Below are 17,378 nucleotides of genomic sequence, written 5' to 3' on the forward strand. Positions count from 1 at the left end.
CGGCTCCCGGCCGGCCGGCCGGCCCCAAGGCCTTGCTGAGGGCCAGGGCGGGGCGGGGCCGCTCGGCCAGCCGCCCGGGGGCTTGGGGGGGCCTCCTGGGGCATAAAGGAGTACGCCGGGGGCTCCCGTCCCGCAGGGACATCCTCACGGGGAGGGTGGGGGAACGCGGTGGGGGCGGGGCTGTGCAGGGAGCGGGGCCGCGGGGGTGGCGGTGGTGAGGGGCTGAGTGGGGGCCCCGGGCGGCCCCTGCTCCTCCCCGAGGTGGCGGTCCCAGTGGCCGCTGCCCCCGCGCCCAGCTCCCAGCGCCCCTGCCAGCGTGCCCCTCACCTGCACCCACCCCAGGCCCACAGCGCGCCCCCCCCCCCCCACACACACACAACGCGCGCGCCCCCGCTCACCGGGAGGCGGGGGCGAGCTGTCCCCTGTCCTTCATTCAACCCTCCCGAGAGACCCAGAGGGGAGCCCCGCCGGAAGCCGCGGGGGGTGGGGGGCCCCAAGGCGCACCCCGGCCGGCCGGCCGGCGCGCACGCACCCACGCGAGGCTCCGTGGGAGCCCGGATGCAGAGAGCACCGTCTGGCGAGCACTGAGGCCGGGGGCACCCGGATCTCCTGGCCCACGCGACGGGAGTCCCCCATCTTGCGATTCCCAAAGGCGCTGGTCCCGCCCCCGCACCCGGCCCTTGGCGGCGCCCTGGGCAAGAGCCCGCAGGAGAGCCCCGGCGCCCGCCTGGCCAAAGGCACCACGAACCCGTCCGCCACGCGGAAGCGGACCCGCGCACCGCGCAGGGGCAGGCCGACAGACAGGGTCCGGGGGCGCTGGGCAAAGCTGCTCCCGGGGCCTCCCCGGCGTGGGCCGCGGACCCCACGGCCACGCTCCGCACCCTGCCGCGCACACCTGCTCCCAGAACCGCGGCCACTCGCAGCGGGGCCCCACCGGAGGCGCCCGACCCTGTCCCTAAGGCGCGGGTGCGTGTGTGTGAGTGTGCGCGCGCGCGCGCGCGCGCGGCTGTCCCGCCCTCCGGCGGCTCACAGGCTCACACGCAGGCACTGGGAGCCCCTGCGGCCGGTGGGCGGGCGCACACACTGGGAGCCGTGCAGCCACAGCCGCGCGCCTGCGCCCGCCCTGGGTGGCCTTGTGTGCGCCCATCCGGGATCCGGGCGCAGGCGGGCTGTGCAGCGGAGCAGCCGTGCGCGGTGCGGTGCGGGAGGGCAGGCGTCGGGGCCAGCGGGGGCGGGGGCGCGGGCGGACGGGGCTGGCCGCGGGCGGCCGGGCCACTTCTTGAGGGCGGCGGGAGAGCCGCGCCTCCGTCTACGGCCATACCACCCTGAACGCGCCCGATCTCGTCTGATCTCGGAAGCTAAGCAGGGTCGGGCCTGGTTAGTACTTGGATGGGAGACCGCCTGGGAATACCGGGTGCTGTAGGCCTTTTGTGGGGGCGTGGGGCATTTGCTTCTTTACTTTTCTCCCCCTGGCCTTTGGCTTTGGACGCGGGGAAGGGAGGGGTGGGGGGCTGGGCCCTAGCCCCTGGCCCTGGTCCTGCCCATAGCCTCCGGGCCCCCACAACCCAGGTGCCCAGGTGCCCTGCCACTCCCCTGCGCCCGGCCCCCAGGCCTGGGCTGCCTGAGGCTGGCCTGAGCTCCCACCCCTGCCCACTGCCCTCCCCGCCCCCTCCCACAGCTCCTCACCAAGACCGTCCAGCCCCGCGCCCAGCCCCTCTCCAGGGCCTGCCTGCCCCGGCTCCCGGCCGGCCGGCCGGCCCCAAGGCCTTGCTGAGGGCCAGGGCGGGGCGGGGCCGCTCGGCCAGCCGCCCGGGGGCTTGGGGGGGCCTCCTGGGGCATAAAGGAGTACGCCGGGGGCTCCCGTCCCGCAGGGACATCCTCACGGGGAGGGTGGGGGAACGCGGTGGGGGCGGGGCTGTGCAGGGAGCGGGGCCGCGGGGGTGGCGGTGGTGAGGGGCTGAGTGGGGGCCCCGGGCGGCCCCTGCTCCTCCCCGAGGTGGCGGTCCCAGTGGCCGCTGCCCCCGCGCCCAGCTCCCAGCGCCCCTGCCAGCGTGCCCCTCACCTGCACCCACCCCAGGCCCACAGCGCGCCCCCCCCCCCACACACACACACAACGCGCGCGCCCCCGCTCACCGGGAGGCGGGGGCGAGCTGTCCCCTGTCCTTCATTCAACCCTCCCGAGAGACCCAGAGGGGAGCCCCGCCGGAAGCCGCGGGGGGTGGGGGGCCCCAAGGCGCACCCCGGCCGGCCGGCCGGCGCGCACGCACCCACGCGAGGCTCCGTGGGAGCCCGGGTGCAGAGAGCACCGTCGGGCGAGCACTGAGGCCGGGGGCACCCGGATCTCCTGGCCCACGCGACGGGAGTCCCCCATCTTGCGATTCCCAAAGGCGCTGGGCCCGCCCCCGCACCCGGCCCTTGGCGGCGCCCTGGGCAAGAGCCCGCAGGAGAGCCCCGGCGCCCGCCTGGCCAAAGGCACCACGAACCCGTCCGCCACGCGGAAGCGGACCCGCGCACCGCGCAGGGGCAGGCCGACAGACAGGGTCCGGGGGCGCTGGGCAAAGCTGCTCCCGGGGCCTCCCCGGCGTGGGCCGCGGACCCCACGGCCACGCTCCGCCCCCTGCCGCGCACACCTGCTCCCAGAAACGCGGCCACTCGCAGCGGGGCCCCACCGGAGGCGCCCCGACCCTGTCCCTAAGGCGCGGGTGCGTGTGGGTGTGTGCGCGCGCGCGCGGCTGTCCCGCCCTCCGGCGGCTCACAGGCTCACACGCAGGCACTGGGAGCCCCTGCGGCCGGTGGGCGGGCGCACACACTGGGAGCCGTGCAGCCACAGCCGCGCGCCTGCGCCCGCCCTGGGTGGCCTTGTGTGCGCCCATCCGGGATCCGGGCGCAGGCGGGCTGTGCAGCGGAGCAGCCGTGCGCGGTGCGGTGCGGGAGGGCAGGCGTCGGGGCCAGCGGGGGCGGGGGCGGGGGCGCGGGCGGACGGGGCTGGCCGCGGGCGGCCGGGCCACTTCTTGAGGGCGGCGGGAGAGCCGCGCCTCCGTCTACGGCCATACCACCCTGAACGCGCCCGATCTCGTCTGATCTCGGAAGCTAAGCAGGGTCGGGCCTGGTTAGTACTTGGATGGGAGACCGCCTGGGAATACCGGGTGCTGTAGGCCTTTTGTGGGGGCGTGGGGCATTTGCTTCTTTACTTTTCTCCCCCTGGCCTTTGGCTTTGGACGCGGGGAAGGGAGGGGTGGGGGGCTGGGCCCTAGCCCCTGGCCCTGGTCCTGCCCATAGCCTCCGGGCCCCCACAACCCAGGTGCCCAGGTGCCCTGCCACTCCCCTGCGCCCGGCCCCCAGGCCTGGGCTGCCTGAGGCTGGCCTGAGCTCCCACCCCTGCCCACTGCCCTCCCCGCCCCCTCCCACAGCTCCTCACCAAGACCGTCCAGCCCCGCGCCCAGCCCCTCTCCAGGGCCTGCCTGCCCCGGCTCCCGGCCGGCCGGCCGGCCCCAAGGCCTTGCCGAGGGCCAGGGCGGGGCGGGGCCGCTCGGCCAGCCGCCCGGGGGCTTGGGGGGGCCTCCTGGGGCATAAAGGAGTACGCCGGGGGCTCCCGTCCCGCAGGGACATCCTCACGGGGAGGGTGGGGGAACGCGGTGGGGGCGGGGCTGTGCAGGGAGCGGGGCCGCGGGGGTGGCGGTGGTGAGGGGCTGAGTGGGGGCCCCGGGCGGCCCCTGCTCCTCCCCGAGGTGGCGGTCCCAGTGGCCGCTGCCCCCGCGCCCAGCTCCCAGCGCCCCTGCCAGCGTGCCCCTCACCTGCACCCACCCCAGGCCCACAGCGCGCCCCCCCCCCACACACACACACAACGCGCGCGCCCCCGCTCACCGGGAGGCGGGGGCGAGCTGTCCCCTGTCCTTCATTCAACCCTCCCGAGAGACCCAGAGGGGAGCCCCGCCGGAAGCCGCGGGGGGTGGGGGGCCCCAAGGCGCACCCCGGCCGGCCGGCCGGCGCGCACGCACCCACGCGAGGCTCCGTGGGAGCCCGGGTGCAGAGAGCACCGTCGGGCGAGCACTGAGGCCGGGGGCACCCGGATCTCCTGGCCCACGCGACGGGAGTCCCCCATCTTGCGATTCCCAAAGGCGCTGGGCCCGCCCCCGCACCCGGCCCTTGGCGGCGCCCTGGGCAAGAGCCCGCAGGAGAGCCCCGGCGCCCGCCTGGCCAAAGGCACCACGAACCCGTCCGCCACGCGGAAGCGGACCCGCGCACCGCGCAGGGGCAGGCCGACAGACAGGGTCCGGGGGCGCTGGGCAAAGCTGCTCCCGGGGCCTCCCCGGCGTGGGCCGCGGACCCCACGGCCACGCTCCGCCCCCTGCCGCGCACACCTGCTCCCAGAACCGCGGCCACTCGCAGCGGGGCCCCACCGGAGGCGCCCCGACCCTGTCCCTAAGGCGCGGGTGCGTGTGGGTGTGTGCGCGCGCGCGCGGCTGTCCCGCCCTCCGGCGGCTCACAGGCTCACACGCAGGCACTGGGAGCCCCTGCGGCCGGTGGGCGGGCGCACACACTGGGAGCCGTGCAGCCACAGCCGCGCGCCTGCGCCCGCCCTGGGTGGCCTTGTGTGCGCCCATCCGGGATCCGGGCGCAGGCGGGCTGTGCAGCGGAGCAGCCGTGCGCGGTGCGGTGCGGGAGGGCAGGCGTCGGGGCCAGCGGGGGCGGGGGCGGGGGCGCGGGCGGACGGGGCTGGCCGCGGGCGGCCGGGCCACTTCTAGAGGGCGGCGGGAGAGCCGCGCTTGTCTACGGCCATACCACCCTGAACGCGCCCGATCTCGTCTGATCTCGGAAGCTAAGCAGGGTCGGGCCTGGTTAGTACTTGGATGGGAGACCGCCTGGGAATACCGGGTGCTGTAGGCCTTTTGTGGGGGCGTGGGGCATTTGCTTCTTTACTTTTCTCCCCCTGGCCTTTGGCTTTGGACGCGGGGAAGGGAGGGGTGGGGGGCTGGGCCCTAGCCCCTGGCCCTGGTCCTGCCCATAGCCTCCGGGCCCCCACAACCCAGGTGCCCAGGTGCCCTGCCACTCCCCTGCGCCCGGCCCCCAGGCCTGGGCTGCCTGAGGCTGGCCTGAGCTCCCACCCCTGCCCACTGCCCTCCCCGCCCCCTCCCACAGCTCCTCACCAAGACCGTCCAGCCCCGCGCCCAGCCCCTCTCCAGGGCCTGCCTGCCCCGGCTCCCGGCCGGCCGGCCGGCCCCAACGCCTTGCTGAGGGCCAGGGCGGGGCGGGGCCGCTCGGCCAACCGCCCGGGGGCTTGGGAGGGCCTCCTGGGGCATAAAGGAGTACGCCGGGGGCTCCCGTCCCGCAGGGACATCCTCACGGGGAGGGTGGGGGAACGCGGTGGGAGCGGGGCTGTGCAGGGAGCGGGGCCGCGGGGGTGGCGGTGGTGAGGGGCTGAGTGGGGGCCCCGGGCGGCCCCTGCTCCTCCCCGAGGTGGCGGTCCCAGTGGCCGCTCCCCCCGCGCCCAGCTCCCAGCGCCCCTGCCAGCGTGCCCCTCACCTGCACCCACCCGAGGTCCACAGCGCGCCCCCCCCCACACACACACAACGCGCGCGCCCCCGCTCACCGGGAGGCGGGGGCGAGCTGTCCCCTGTCCTTCATTCAACCCTCCCGAGAGACCCAGAGGGGAGCCCCGCCGGAAGCCGCGGGGGGTGGGGGGCCCCAAGGCGCACCCCGGCCGGCCGGCCGGCGCGCACGCACCCACGCGAGGCTCCGTGGGAGCCCGGGTGCAGAGAGCACCGTCGGGCGAGCACTGAGGCCGGGGGCACCCGGATCTCCTGGCCCACGCGACGGGAGTCCCCCATCTTGCGATTCCCAAAGGCGCTGGGCCCGCCCCCGCACCCGGCCCTTGGCGGCGCCCTGGGCAAGAGCCCGCAGGAGAGCCCCGCGCCCGCCTGGCCAAAGGCACCACGAACCCGTCCGCCACGCGGAAGCGGACCCGCGCACCGCGCAGGGGCAGGCCGACAGACAGGGTCCGGGGGCGCTGGGCAAAGCTGCTCCCGGGGCCTCCCCGGCGTGGGCCGCGGACCCCACGGCCACGCTCCGCCCCCTGCCGCGCACACCTGCTCCCAGAACCGCGGCCACTCGCAGCGGGGCCCCACCGGAGGCGCCCGACCCTGTCCCTAAGGCGCGGGTGCGTGTGTGTGAGTGTGCGCGCGCGCGCGCGCGCGGCTGTCCCGGCCTCCGGCGGCTCACAGGCTCACACGCAGGCACTGGGAGCCCCTGCGGCCGGTGGGCGGGCGCACACACTGGGAGCCGTGCAGCCACAGCCGCGCGCCTGCGCCCGCCCTGGGTGGCCTTGTGTGCGCCCATCCGGGATCCGGGCGCAGGCGGGCTGTGCAGCGGAGCAGCCGTGCGCGGTGCGGTGCGGGAGGGCAGGCGTCGGGGCCAGCGGGGGCGGGGGCGGGGGCGCGGGCGGACGGGGCTGGCCGCGGGCGGCCGGGCCACTTCTTGAGGGCGGCGGGAGAGCCGCGCCTCCGTCTACGGCCATACCACCCTGAACGCGCCCGATCTCGTCTGATCTCGGAAGCTAAGCAGGGTCGGGCCTGGTTAGTACTTGGATGGGAGACCGCCTGGGAATACCGGGTGCTGTAGGCCTTTTGTGGGGGCGTGGGGCATTTGCTTCTTTACTTTTCTCCCCCTGGCCTTTGGCTTTGGACGCGGGGAAGGGAGGGGTGGGGGGCTGGGCCCTAGCCCCTGGCCCTGGTCCTGCCCATAGCCTCCGGGCCCCCACAACCCAGGTGCCCAGGTGCCCTGCCACTCCCCTGCGCCCGGCCCCCAGGCCTGGGCTGCCTGAGGCTGGCCTGAGCTCCCACCCCTGCCCACTGCCCTCCCCGCCCCCTCCCACAGCTCCTCACCAAGACCGTCCAGCCCCGCGCCCAGCCCCTCTCCAGGGCCTGCCTGCCCCGGCTCCCGGCCGGCCGGCCGGCCCCAAGGCCTTGCCGAGGGCCAGGGCGGGGCGGGGCCGCTCGGCCAGCCGCCCGGGGGCTTGGGGGGGCCTCCTGGGGCATAAAGGAGTACGCCGGGGGCTCCCGTCCCGCAGGGACATCCTCACGGGGAGGGTGGGGGAACGCGGTGGGGGCGGGGCTGTGCAGGGAGCGGGGCCGCGGGGGTGGCGGTGGTGAGGGGCTGAGTGGGGGCCCCGGGCGGCCCCTGCTCCTCCCCGAGGTGGCGGTCCCAGTGGCCGCTGCCCCCGCGCCCAGCTCCCAGCGCCCCTGCCAGCATGCCCCTCACCTGCACCCACCCCAGGCCCACAGCGCGCCCCCCCCCCCCACACACACACACAACGCGCGCGCCCCCGCTCACCGGGAGGCGGGGGCGAGCTGTCCCCTGTCCTTCATTCAACCCTCCCGAGAGACCCAGAGGGGAGCCCCGCCGGAAGCCGCGGGGGGTGGGGGGCCCCAAGGCGCACCCCGGCCGGCCGGCCGGCGCGCACGCACCCACGCGAGGCTCCGTGGGAGCCCGGGTGCAGAGAGCACCGTCGGGCGAGCACTGAGGCCGGGGGCACCCGGATCTCCTGGCCCACGCGACGGGAGTCCCCCATCTTGCGATTCCCAAAGGCGCTGGGCCCGCCCCCGCACCCGGCCCTTGGCGGCGCCCTGGGCAAGAGCCCGCAGGAGAGCCCCGGCGCCCGCCTGGCCAAAGGCACCACGAACCCGTCCGCCACGCGGAAGCGGACCCGCGCACCGCGCAGGGGCAGGCCGACAGACAGGGTCCGGGGGCGCTGGGCAAAGCTGCTCCCGGGGCCTCCCCGTCGTGGGCCGCGGACCCCACGGCCACGCTCCGCCCCCTGCCGCGCACACCTGCTCCCAGAACCGCGGCCACTCGCAGCGGGGCCCCACCGGAGGCGCCCCGACCCTGTCCCTAAGGCGCGGGTGCGTGTGGGTGTGTGCGCGCGCGCGCGGCTGTCCCGGCCTCCGGCGGCTCACAGGCTCACACGCAGGCACTGGGAGCCCCTGCGGCCGGTGGGCGGGCGCACACACTGGGAGCCGTGCAGCCACAGCCGCGCGCCTGCGCCCGCCCTGGGTGGCCTTGTGTGCGCCCATCCGGGATCCGGGCGCAGGCGGGCTGTGCAGCGGAGCAGCCGTGCGCGGTGCGGTGCGGGAGGGCAGGCGTCGGGGCCAGCGGGGGCGGGGGCGGGGGCGCGGGCGGACGGGGCTGGCCGCGGGCGGCCGGGCCACTTCTAGAGGGCGGCGGGAGAGCCGCGCCTCCGTCTACGGCCATACCACCCTGAACGCGCCCGATCTCGTCTGATCTCGGAAGCTAAGCAGGGTCGGGCCTGGTTAGTACTTGGATGGGAGACCGCCTGGGAATACCGGGTGCTGTAGGCCTTTTGTGGGGGCGTGGGGCATTTGCTTCTTTACTTTTCTCCCCCTGGCCTTTGGCTTTGGACGCGGGGAAGGGAGGGGTGGGGGGCTGGGCCCTAGCCCCTGGCCCTGGTCCTGCCCATAGCCTCCGGGCCCCCACAACCCAGGTGCCCAGGTGCCCTGCCACTCCCCTGCGCCCGGCCCCCAGGCCTGGGCTGCCTGAGGCTGGCCTGAGCTCCCACCCCTGCCCACTGCCCTCCCCGCCCCCTCCCACAGCTCCTCACCAAGACCGTCCAGCCCCGCGCCCAGCCCCTCTCCAGGGCCTGCCTGCCCCGGCTCCCGGCCGGCCGGCCGGCCCCAAGGCCTTGCCGAGGGCCAGGGCGGGGCGGGGCCGCTCGGCCAGCCGCCCGGGGGCTTGGGGGGGCCTCCTGGGGCATAAAGGAGTACGCCGGGGGCTCCCGTCCCGCAGGGACATCCTCACGGGGAGGGTGGGGGAACGCGGTGGGGGCGGGGCTGTGCAGGGAGCGGGGCCGCGGGGGTGGCGGTGGTGAGGGGCTGAGTGGGGGCCCCGGGCGGCCCCTGCTCCTCCCCGAGGTGGCGGTCCCAGTGGCCGCTGCCCCCGCGCCCAGCTCCCAGCGCCCCTGCCAGCATGCCCCTCACCTGCACCCACCCCAGGCCCACAGCGCGCCCCCCCCCCCCACACACACACACAACGCGCGCGCCCCCGCTCACCGGGAGGCGGGGGCGAGCTGTCCCCTGTCCTTCATTCAACCCTCCCGAGAGACCCAGAGGGGAGCCCCGCCGGAAGCCGCGGGGGGTGGGGGGCCCCAAGGCGCACCCCGGCCGGCCGGCCGGCGCGCACGCACCCACGCGAGGCTCCGTGGGAGCCCGGGTGCAGAGAGCACCGTCGGGCGAGCACTGAGGCCGGGGGCACCCGGATCTCCTGGCCCACGCGACGGGAGTCCCCCATCTTGCGATTCCCAAAGGCGCTGGGCCCGCCCCCGCACCCGGCCCTTGGCGGCGCCCTGGGCAAGAGCCCGCAGGAGAGCCCCGGCGCCCGCCTGGCCAAAGGCACCACGAACCCGTCCGCCACGCGGAAGCGGACCCGCGCACCGCGCAGGGGCAGGCCGACAGACAGGGTCCGGGGGCGCTGGGCAAAGCTGCTCCCGGGGCCTCCCCGTCGTGGGCCGCGGACCCCACGGCCACGCTCCGCCCCCTGCCGCGCACACCTGCTCCCAGAACCGCGGCCACTCGCAGCGGGGCCCCACCGGAGGCGCCCCGACCCTGTCCCTAAGGCGCGGGTGCGTGTGGGTGTGTGCGCGCGCGCGCGGCTGTCCCGGCCTCCGGCGGCTCACAGGCTCACACGCAGGCACTGGGAGCCCCTGCGGCCGGTGGGCGGGCGCACACACTGGGAGCCGTGCAGCCACAGCCGCGCGCCTGCGCCCGCCCTGGGTGGCCTTGTGTGCGCCCATCCGGGATCCGGGCGCAGGCGGGCTGTGCAGCGGAGCAGCCGTGCGCGGTGCGGTGCGGGAGGGCAGGCGTCGGGGCCAGCGGGGGCGGGGGCGGGGGCGCGGGCGGACGGGGCTGGCCGCGGGCGGCCGGGCCACTTCTAGAGGGCGGCGGGAGAGCCGCGCCTCCGTCTACGGCCATACCACCCTGAACGCGCCCGATCTCGTCTGATCTCGGAAGCTAAGCAGGGTCGGGCCTGGTTAGTACTTGGATGGGAGACCGCCTGGGAATACCGGGTGCTGTAGGCCTTTTGTGGGGGCGTGGGGCATTTGCTTCTTTACTTTTCTCCCCCTGGCCTTTGGCTTTGGACGCGGGGAAGGGAGGGGTGGGGGGCTGGGCCCTAGCCCCTGGCCCTGGTCCTGCCCATAGCCTCCGGGCCCCCACAACCCAGGTGCCCAGGTGCCCTGCCACTCCCCTGCGCCCGGCCCCCAGGCCTGGGCTGCCTGAGGCTGGCCTGAGCTCCCACCCCTGCCCACTGCCCTCCCCGCCCCCTCCCACAGCTCCTCACCAAGACCGTCCAGCCCCGCGCCCAGCCCCTCTCCAGGGCCTGCCTGCCCCGGCTCCCGGCCGGCCGGCCGGCCCCAAGGCCTTGCCGAGGGCCAGGGCGGGGCGGGGCCGCTCGGCCAGCCGCCCGGGGGCTTGGGGGGGCCTCCTGGGGCATAAAGGAGTACGCCGGGGGCTCCCGTCCCGCAGGGACATCCTCACGGGGAGGGTGGGGGAACGCGGTGGGGGCGGGGCTGTGCAGGGAGCGGGGCCGCGGGGGGTGGCGGTGGTGAGGGGCTGAGTGGGGGCCCCGGGCGGCCCCTGCTCCTCCCCGAGGTGGCGGTCCCAGTGGCCGCTGCCCCCGCGCCCAGCTCCCAGCGCCCCTGCCAGCATGCCCCTCACCTGCACCCACCCCAGGCCCACAGCGCGCCCCCCCCCCCCACACACACACACAACGCGCGCGCCCCCGCTCACCGGGAGGCGGGGGCGAGCTGTCCCCTGTCCTTCATTCAACCCTCCCGAGAGACCCAGAGGGGAGCCCCGCCGGAAGCCGCGGGGGGTGGGGGGCCCCAAGGCGCACCCCGGCCGGCCGGCCGGCGCGCACGCACCCACGCGAGGCTCCGTGGGAGCCCGGGTGCAGAGAGCACCGTCGGGCGAGCACTGAGGCCGGGGGCACCCGGATCTCCTGGCCCACGCGACGGGAGTCCCCCATCTTGCGATTCCCAAAGGCGCTGGGCCCGCCCCCGCACCCGGCCCTTGGCGGCGCCCTGGGCAAGAGCCCGCAGGAGAGCCCCGGCGCCCGCCTGGCCAAAGGCACCACGAACCCGTCCGCCACGCGGAAGCGGACCCGCGCACCGCGCAGGGGCAGGCCGACAGACAGGGTCCGGGGGCGCTGGGCAAAGCTGCTCCCGGGGCCTCCCCGGCGTGGGCCGCGGACCCCACGGCCACGCTCCGCCCCCTGCCGCGCACACCTGCTCCCAGAACCGCGGCCACTCGCAGCGGGGCCCCACCGGAGGCGCCCCGACCCTGTCCCTAAGGCGCGGGTGCGTGTGGGTGTGTGCGCGCGCGCGCGGCTGTCCCGCCCTCCGGCGGCTCACAGGCTCACACGCAGGCACTGGGAGCCCCTGCGGCCGGTGGGCGGGCGCACACACTGGGAGCCGTGCAGCCACAGCCGCGCGCCTGCGCCCGCCCTGGGTGGCCTTGTGTGCGCCCATCCGGGATCCGGGCGCAGGCGGGCTGTGCAGCGGAGCAGCCGTGCGCGGTGCGGTGCGGGAGGGCAGGCGTCGGGGCCAGCGGGGGCGGGGGCGGGGGCGCGGGCGGACGGGGCTGGCCGCGGGCGGCCGGGCCACTTCTTGAGGGCGGCGGGAGAGCCGCGCCTCCGTCTACGGCCATACCACCCTGAACGCGCCCGATCTCGTCTGATCTCGGAAGCTAAGCAGGGTCGGGCCTGGTTAGTACTTGGATGGGAGACCGCCTGGGAATACCGGGTGCTGTAGGCCTTTTGTGGGGGCGTGGGGCATTTGCTTCTTTACTTTTCTCCCCCTGGCCTTTGGCTTTGGACGCGGGGAAGGGAGGGGTGGGGGGCTGGGCCCTAGCCCCTGGCCCTGGTCCTGCCCATAGCCTCCGGGCCCCCACAACCCAGGTGCCCAGGTGCCCTGCCACTCCCCTGCGCCCGGCCCCCAGGCCTGGGCTGCCTGAGGCTGGCCTGAGCTCCCACCCCTGCCCACTGCCCTCCCCGCCCCCTCCCACAGCTCCTCACCAAGACCGTCCAGCCCCGCGCCCAGCCCCTCTCCAGGGCCTGCCTGCCCCGGCTCCCGGCCGGCCGGCCGGCCCCAAGGCCTTGCCGAGGGCCAGGGCGGGGCGGGGCCGCTCGGCCAGCCGCCCGGGGGCTTGGGGGGGCCTCCTGGGGCATAAAGGAGTACGCCGGGGGCTCCCGTCCCGCAGGGACATCCTCACGGGGAGGGTGGGGGAACGCGGTGGGGGCGGGGCTGTGCAGGGAGCGGGGCCGCGGGGGTGGCGGTGGTGAGGGGCTGAGTGGGGGCCCCGGGCGGCCCCTGCTCCTCCCCGAGGTGGCGGTCCCAGTGGCCGCTGCCCCCGCGCCCAGCTCCCAGCGCCCCTGCCAGCATGCCCCTCACCTGCACCCACCCCAGGCCCACAGCGCGCCCCCCCCCCCACACACACACACAACGCGCGCGCCCCCGCTCACCGGGAGGCGGGGGCGAGCTGTCCCCTGTCCTTCATTCAACCCTCCCGACAGACCCAGAGGGGAGCCCCGCCGGAAGCCGCGGGGGGTGGGGGGCCCCAAGGCGCACCCCGGCCGGCCGGCCGGCGCGCACGCACCCACGCGAGGCTCCGTGGGAGCCCGGGTGCAGAGAGCACCGTCGGGCGAGCACTGAGGCCGGGGGCACCCGGATCTCCTGGCCCACGCGACGGGAGTCCCCCATCTTGCGATTCCCAAAGGCGCTGGGCCCGCCCCCGCACCCGGCCCTTGGCGGCGCCCTGGGCAAGAGCCCGCAGGAGAGCCCCGGCGCCCGCCTGGCCAAAGGCACCACGAACCCGTCCGCCACGCGGAAGCGGACCCGCGCACCGCGCAGGGGCAGGCCGACAGACAGGGTCCGGGGGCGCTGGGCAAAGCTGCTCCCGGGGCCTCCCCGGCGTGGGCCGCGGACCCCACGGCCACGCTCCGCCCCCTGCCGCGCACACCTGCTCCCAGAACCGCGGCCACTCGCAGCGGGGCCCCACCGGAGGCGCCCGACCCTGTCCCTAAGGCGCGGGTGCGTGTGTGAGAGTGTGCGCGCGCGCGCGCGCGCGGCTGTCCCGCCCTCCGGCGGCTCACAGGCTCACACGCAGGCACTGGGAGCCCCTGCGGCCGGTGGGCGGGCGCACACACTGGGAGCCGTGCAGCCACAGCCGCGCGCCTGCGCCCGCCCTGGGTGGCCTTGTGTGCGCCCATCCGGGATCCGGGCGCAGGCGGGCTGTGCAGCGGAGCAGCCGTGCGCGGTGCGGTGCGGGAGGGCAGGCGTCGGGGCCAGCGGGGGCGGGGGCGGGGGCGCGGGCGGACGGGGCTGGCCGCGGGCGGCCGGGCCACTTCTTGAGGGCGGCGGGAGAGCCGCGCCTCCGTCTACGGCCATACCACCCTGAACGCGCCCGATCTCGTCTGATCTCGGAAGCTAAGCAGGGTCGGGCCTGGTTAGTACTTGGATGGGAGACCGCCTGGGAATACCGGGTGCTGTAGGCCTTTTGTGGGGGCGTGGGGCATTTGCTTCTTTACTTTTCTCCCCCTGGCCTTTGGCTTTGGACGCGGGGAAGGGAGGGGTGGGGGGCTGGGCCCTAGCCCCTGGCCCTGGTCCTGCCCATAGCCTCCGGGCCCCCACAACCCAGGTGCCCAGGTGCCCTGCCACTCCCCTGCGCCCGGCCCCCAGGCCTGGGCTGCCTGAGGCTGGCCTGAGCTCCCACCCCTGCCCACAGCCCTCCCCGCCCCCTCCCACAGCTCCTCACCAAGACCGTCCAGCCCCGCGCCCAGCCCCTCTCCAGGGCCTGCCTGCCCCGGCTCCCGGCCGGCCGGCCGGCCGGCCGGCCCCAACGCCTTGCCGAGGGCCAGGGCGGGGCGGGGCCGCTTGGCCAGCCGCCCGGGGGCTTGGGGGGGCCTCCTGGGGCATAAAGGAGGACGCGGGGGGCACCCGTCCCGCAGGGACATCCTCACGGGGAGGGTGGGGGTTCGCGGTGGGGGCGGGGCTGTGCAGGGAGCGGGGCCGCGGGGGTGGCGGTGGTGAGGGGCTGAGTGGGGGCCCCGGGCGGCCCCTGCTCCTCCCCGAGGTGGCGGTCCCAGTGGCCGCTCCCCCCGCGCCCAGCTCCCAGCGCCCCTGCCAGCGTGCCCCTCACCTGCACCCACCCCAGGCCCACAGCGCGCCCCCCCCCCAGACACACACACACAACGCGCGCGCCCCGCGCTCACCGGGAGGCGGGGGCGAGCTGTCCCCTGTCCTTCATTCAACCCTCCCGACAGACCCAGAGGGGAGCCCCGCCGGAAGCCGCGGGGGGTGGGGGGCCCCAAGGCGCACCCCGGCCGGCCGGCCGGCGCGCACGCACCCACGCGAGGCTCCGTGGGAGCCCGGGTGCAGAGAGCACCGTCGGGCGAGCACTGAGGCCGGGGGCACCCGGATCTCCTGGCCCACGCGACGGGAGTCCCCCATCTTGCGATTCCCAAAGGCGCTGGGCCCGCCCCCGCACCCGGCCCTTGGCGGCGCCCTGGGCAAGAGCCCGCAGGAGAGCCCCGGCGCCCGCCTGGCCAAAGGCACCACGAACCCGTCCGCCACGCGGAAGCGGACCCGCGCACCGCGCAGGGGCAGGCCGACAGACAGGGTCCGGGGGCGCTGGGCAAAGCTGCTCCCGGGGCCTCCCCGGCGTGGGCCGCGGACCCCACGGCCACGCTCCGCCCCCTGCCGCGCACACCTGCTCCCAGAACCGCGGCCACTCGCAGCGGGGCCCCACCGGAGGCGCCCGACCCTGTCCCTAAGGCGCGGGTGCGTGTGTGTGAGTGTGCGCGCGCGCGCGCGCGCGGCTGTCCCGCCCTCCGGCGGCTCACAGGCTCACACGCAGGCACTGGGAGCCCCTGCGGCCGGTGGGCGGGCGCACACACTGGGAGCCGTGCAGCCACAGCCGCGCGCCTGCGCCCGCCCTGGGTGGCCTTGTGTGCGCCCATCCGGGATCCGGGCGCAGGCGGGCTGTGCAGCGGAGCAGCCGTGCGCGGTGCGGTGCGGGAGGGCAGGCGTCGGGGCCAGCGGGGGCGGGGGCGGGGGCGCGGGCGGACGGGGCTGGCCGCGGGCGGCCGGGCCACTTCTTGAGGGCGGCGGGAGAGCCGCGCCTCCGTCTACGGCCATACCACCCTGAACGCGCCCGATCTCGTCTGATCTCGGAAGCTAAGCAGGGTCGGGCCTGGTTAGTACTTGGATGGGAGACCGCCTGGGAATACCGGGTGCTGTAGGCCTTTTGTGGGGGCGTGGGGCATTTGCTTCTTTACTTTTCTCCCCCTGGCCTTTGGCTTTGGACGCGGGGAAGGGAGGGGTGGGGGGCTGGGCCCTAGCCCCTGGCCCTGGTCCTGCCCATAGCCTCCGGGCCCCCACAACCCAGGTGCCCAGGTGCCCTGCCACTCCCCTGCGCCCGGCCCCCAGGCCTGGGCTGCCTGAGGCTGGCCTGAGCTCCCACCCCTGCCCACTGCCCTCCCCGCCCCCTCCCACAGCTCCTCACCAAGACCGTCCAGCCCCGCGCCCAGCCCCTCTCCAGGGCCTGCCTGCCCCGGCTCCCGGCCGGCCGGCCGGCCCCAACGCCTTGCCGAGGGCCAGGGTGGGGCGGGGCCGCTCGGCCAGCCGCCCGGGGGCTTGGGGGGGCCTCCTGGGGCATAAAGGAGTACGCCGGGGGCTCCCGTCCCGCAGGGACATCCTCACGGGGAGGGTGGGGGAACGCGGTGGGGGCGGGGCTGTGCAGGGAGCGGGGCCGCGGGGGTGGCGGTGGTGAGGGGCTGAGTGGGGGCCCCGGGCGGCCCCTGCTCCTCCCCGAGGTGGCGGTCCCAGTGGCCGCTGCCCCCGCGCCCAGCTCCCAGCGCCCCTGCCAGCATGCCCCTCACCTGCACCCACCCCAGGCCCACAGCGCGCCCCCCCCCCCACACACACACACAACGCGCGCGCCCCCGCTCACCGGGAGGCGGGGGCGAGCTGTCCCCTGTCCTTCATTCAACCCTCCCGAGAGACCCAGAGGGGAGCCCCGCCGGAAGCCGCGGGGGGTGGGGGGCCCCAAGGCGCACCCCGGCCGGCCGGCCGGCGCGCACGCACCCACGCGAGGCTCCGTGGGAGCCCGGGTGCAGAGAGCACCGTCGGGCGAGCACTGAGGCCGGGGGCACCCGGATCTCCTGGCCCACGCGACGGGAGTCCCCCATCTTGCGATTCCCAAAGGCGCTGGGCCCGCCCCCGCACCCGGCCCTTGGCGGCGCCCTGGGCAAGAGCCCGCAGGAGAGCCCCGGCGCCCGCCTGGCCAAAGGCACCACGAACCCGTCCGCCACGCGGAAGCGGACCCGCGCACCGCGCAGGGGCAGGCCGACAGACAGGGTCCGGGGGCGCTGGGCAAAGCTGCTCCCGGGGCCTCCCCGTCGTGGGCCGCGGACCCCACGGCCACGCTCCGCCCCCTGCCGCGCACACCTGCTCCCAGAACCGCGGCCACTCGCAGCGGGGCCCCACCGGAGGCGCCCCGACCCTGTCCCTAAGGCGCGGGTGCGTGTGGGTGTGTGCGCGCGCGCGCGGCTGTCCCGCCCTCCGGCGGCTCACAGGCTCACACGCAGGCACTGGGAGCCCCTGCGGCCGGTGGGCGGGCGCACACACTGGGAGCCGTGCAGCCACAGCCGCGCGCCTGCGCCCGCCCTGGGTGGCCTTGTGTGCGCCCATCCGGGATCCGGGCGCAGGCGGGCTGTGCAGCGGAGCAGCCGTGCGCGGTGCGGTGCGGGAGGGCAGGCGTCGGGGCCAGCGGGGGCGGGGGCGGGGGCGCGGGCGGACGGGGCTGGCCGCGGGCGGCCGGGCCACTTCTAGAGGGCGGCGGGAGAGCCGCGCTTGTCTACGGCCATACCACCCTGAACGCGCCCGATCTCGTCTGATCTCGGAAGCTAAGCAGGGTCGGGCCTGGTTAGTACTTGGATGGGAGACCGCCTGGGAATACCGGGTGCTGTAGGCCTTTTGTGGGGGCGTGGGGCATTTGCTTCTTTACTTTTCTCCCCCTGGCCTTTGGCTTTGGACGCGGGGAAGGGAGGGGTGGGGGGCTGGGCCCTAGCCCCTGGCCCTGGTCCTGCCCATAGCCTCCGGGCCCCCACAACCCAGGTGCCCAGGTGCCCTGCCACTCCCCTGCGCCCGGCCCCCAGGCCTGGGCTGCCTGAGGCTGGCCTGAGCTCCCACCCCTGCCCACTGCCCTCCCCGCCCCCTCCCACAGCTCCTCACCAAGACCGTCCAGCCCCGCGCCCAGCCCCTCTCCAGGGCCTGCCTGCCCCGGCTCCCGGCCGGCCGGCCGGCCCCAACG

The 17,378-nt window shown here is 76.8% G+C and overlaps 10 non-coding genes across 10 annotated transcripts; all 10 read left to right on the forward strand.

Moving 5' to 3' along the window:
• Window positions 1–1,307: 1,307 nt before the first annotated feature.
• Window positions 1,308–1,426, forward strand: LOC130025542 (5S ribosomal RNA). The gene has a single exon (XR_008792683.1). It is a non-coding gene; the product is annotated as a 5S ribosomal RNA (ribosomal RNA).
• A 1,613-nt stretch (window positions 1,427–3,039) lies between these two features.
• LOC130025543 (5S ribosomal RNA) lies at window positions 3,040–3,158 on the forward strand. Its single transcript, XR_008792684.1, has one exon. It is a non-coding gene; the product is annotated as a 5S ribosomal RNA (ribosomal RNA).
• Window positions 3,159–4,768: 1,610 nt separating this feature from the next.
• LOC130025544 (5S ribosomal RNA) lies at window positions 4,769–4,887 on the forward strand. The gene has a single exon (XR_008792685.1). It is a non-coding gene; the product is annotated as a 5S ribosomal RNA (ribosomal RNA).
• A 1,615-nt stretch (window positions 4,888–6,502) lies between these two features.
• LOC130025545 (5S ribosomal RNA) lies at window positions 6,503–6,621 on the forward strand. The gene has a single exon (XR_008792686.1). It is a non-coding gene; the product is annotated as a 5S ribosomal RNA (ribosomal RNA).
• Window positions 6,622–8,235: 1,614 nt separating this feature from the next.
• LOC130025546 (5S ribosomal RNA) lies at window positions 8,236–8,354 on the forward strand. Its single transcript, XR_008792687.1, has one exon. It is a non-coding gene; the product is annotated as a 5S ribosomal RNA (ribosomal RNA).
• Window positions 8,355–9,968: 1,614 nt separating this feature from the next.
• Window positions 9,969–10,087, forward strand: LOC130025547 (5S ribosomal RNA). The gene has a single exon (XR_008792688.1). It is a non-coding gene; the product is annotated as a 5S ribosomal RNA (ribosomal RNA).
• A 1,615-nt stretch (window positions 10,088–11,702) lies between these two features.
• Window positions 11,703–11,821, forward strand: LOC130025548 (5S ribosomal RNA). Its single transcript, XR_008792689.1, has one exon. It is a non-coding gene; the product is annotated as a 5S ribosomal RNA (ribosomal RNA).
• Window positions 11,822–13,441: 1,620 nt separating this feature from the next.
• On the forward strand, window positions 13,442–13,560 carry LOC130025550 (5S ribosomal RNA). The gene has a single exon (XR_008792691.1). It is a non-coding gene; the product is annotated as a 5S ribosomal RNA (ribosomal RNA).
• A 1,630-nt stretch (window positions 13,561–15,190) lies between these two features.
• LOC130025551 (5S ribosomal RNA) lies at window positions 15,191–15,309 on the forward strand. The gene has a single exon (XR_008792692.1). It is a non-coding gene; the product is annotated as a 5S ribosomal RNA (ribosomal RNA).
• Window positions 15,310–16,920: 1,611 nt separating this feature from the next.
• On the forward strand, window positions 16,921–17,039 carry LOC130025552 (5S ribosomal RNA). Its single transcript, XR_008792693.1, has one exon. It is a non-coding gene; the product is annotated as a 5S ribosomal RNA (ribosomal RNA).
• Window positions 17,040–17,378: the final 339 nt, after the last annotated feature.

Source organism: Sorex fumeus, unplaced genomic scaffold (assembly GCF_029834395.1).
Source record: "Sorex fumeus unplaced genomic scaffold, SorFum_2.1 ptg000030l, whole genome shotgun sequence".
Classification (NCBI taxonomy): domain Eukaryota; kingdom Metazoa; phylum Chordata; class Mammalia; order Eulipotyphla; family Soricidae; genus Sorex; species Sorex fumeus.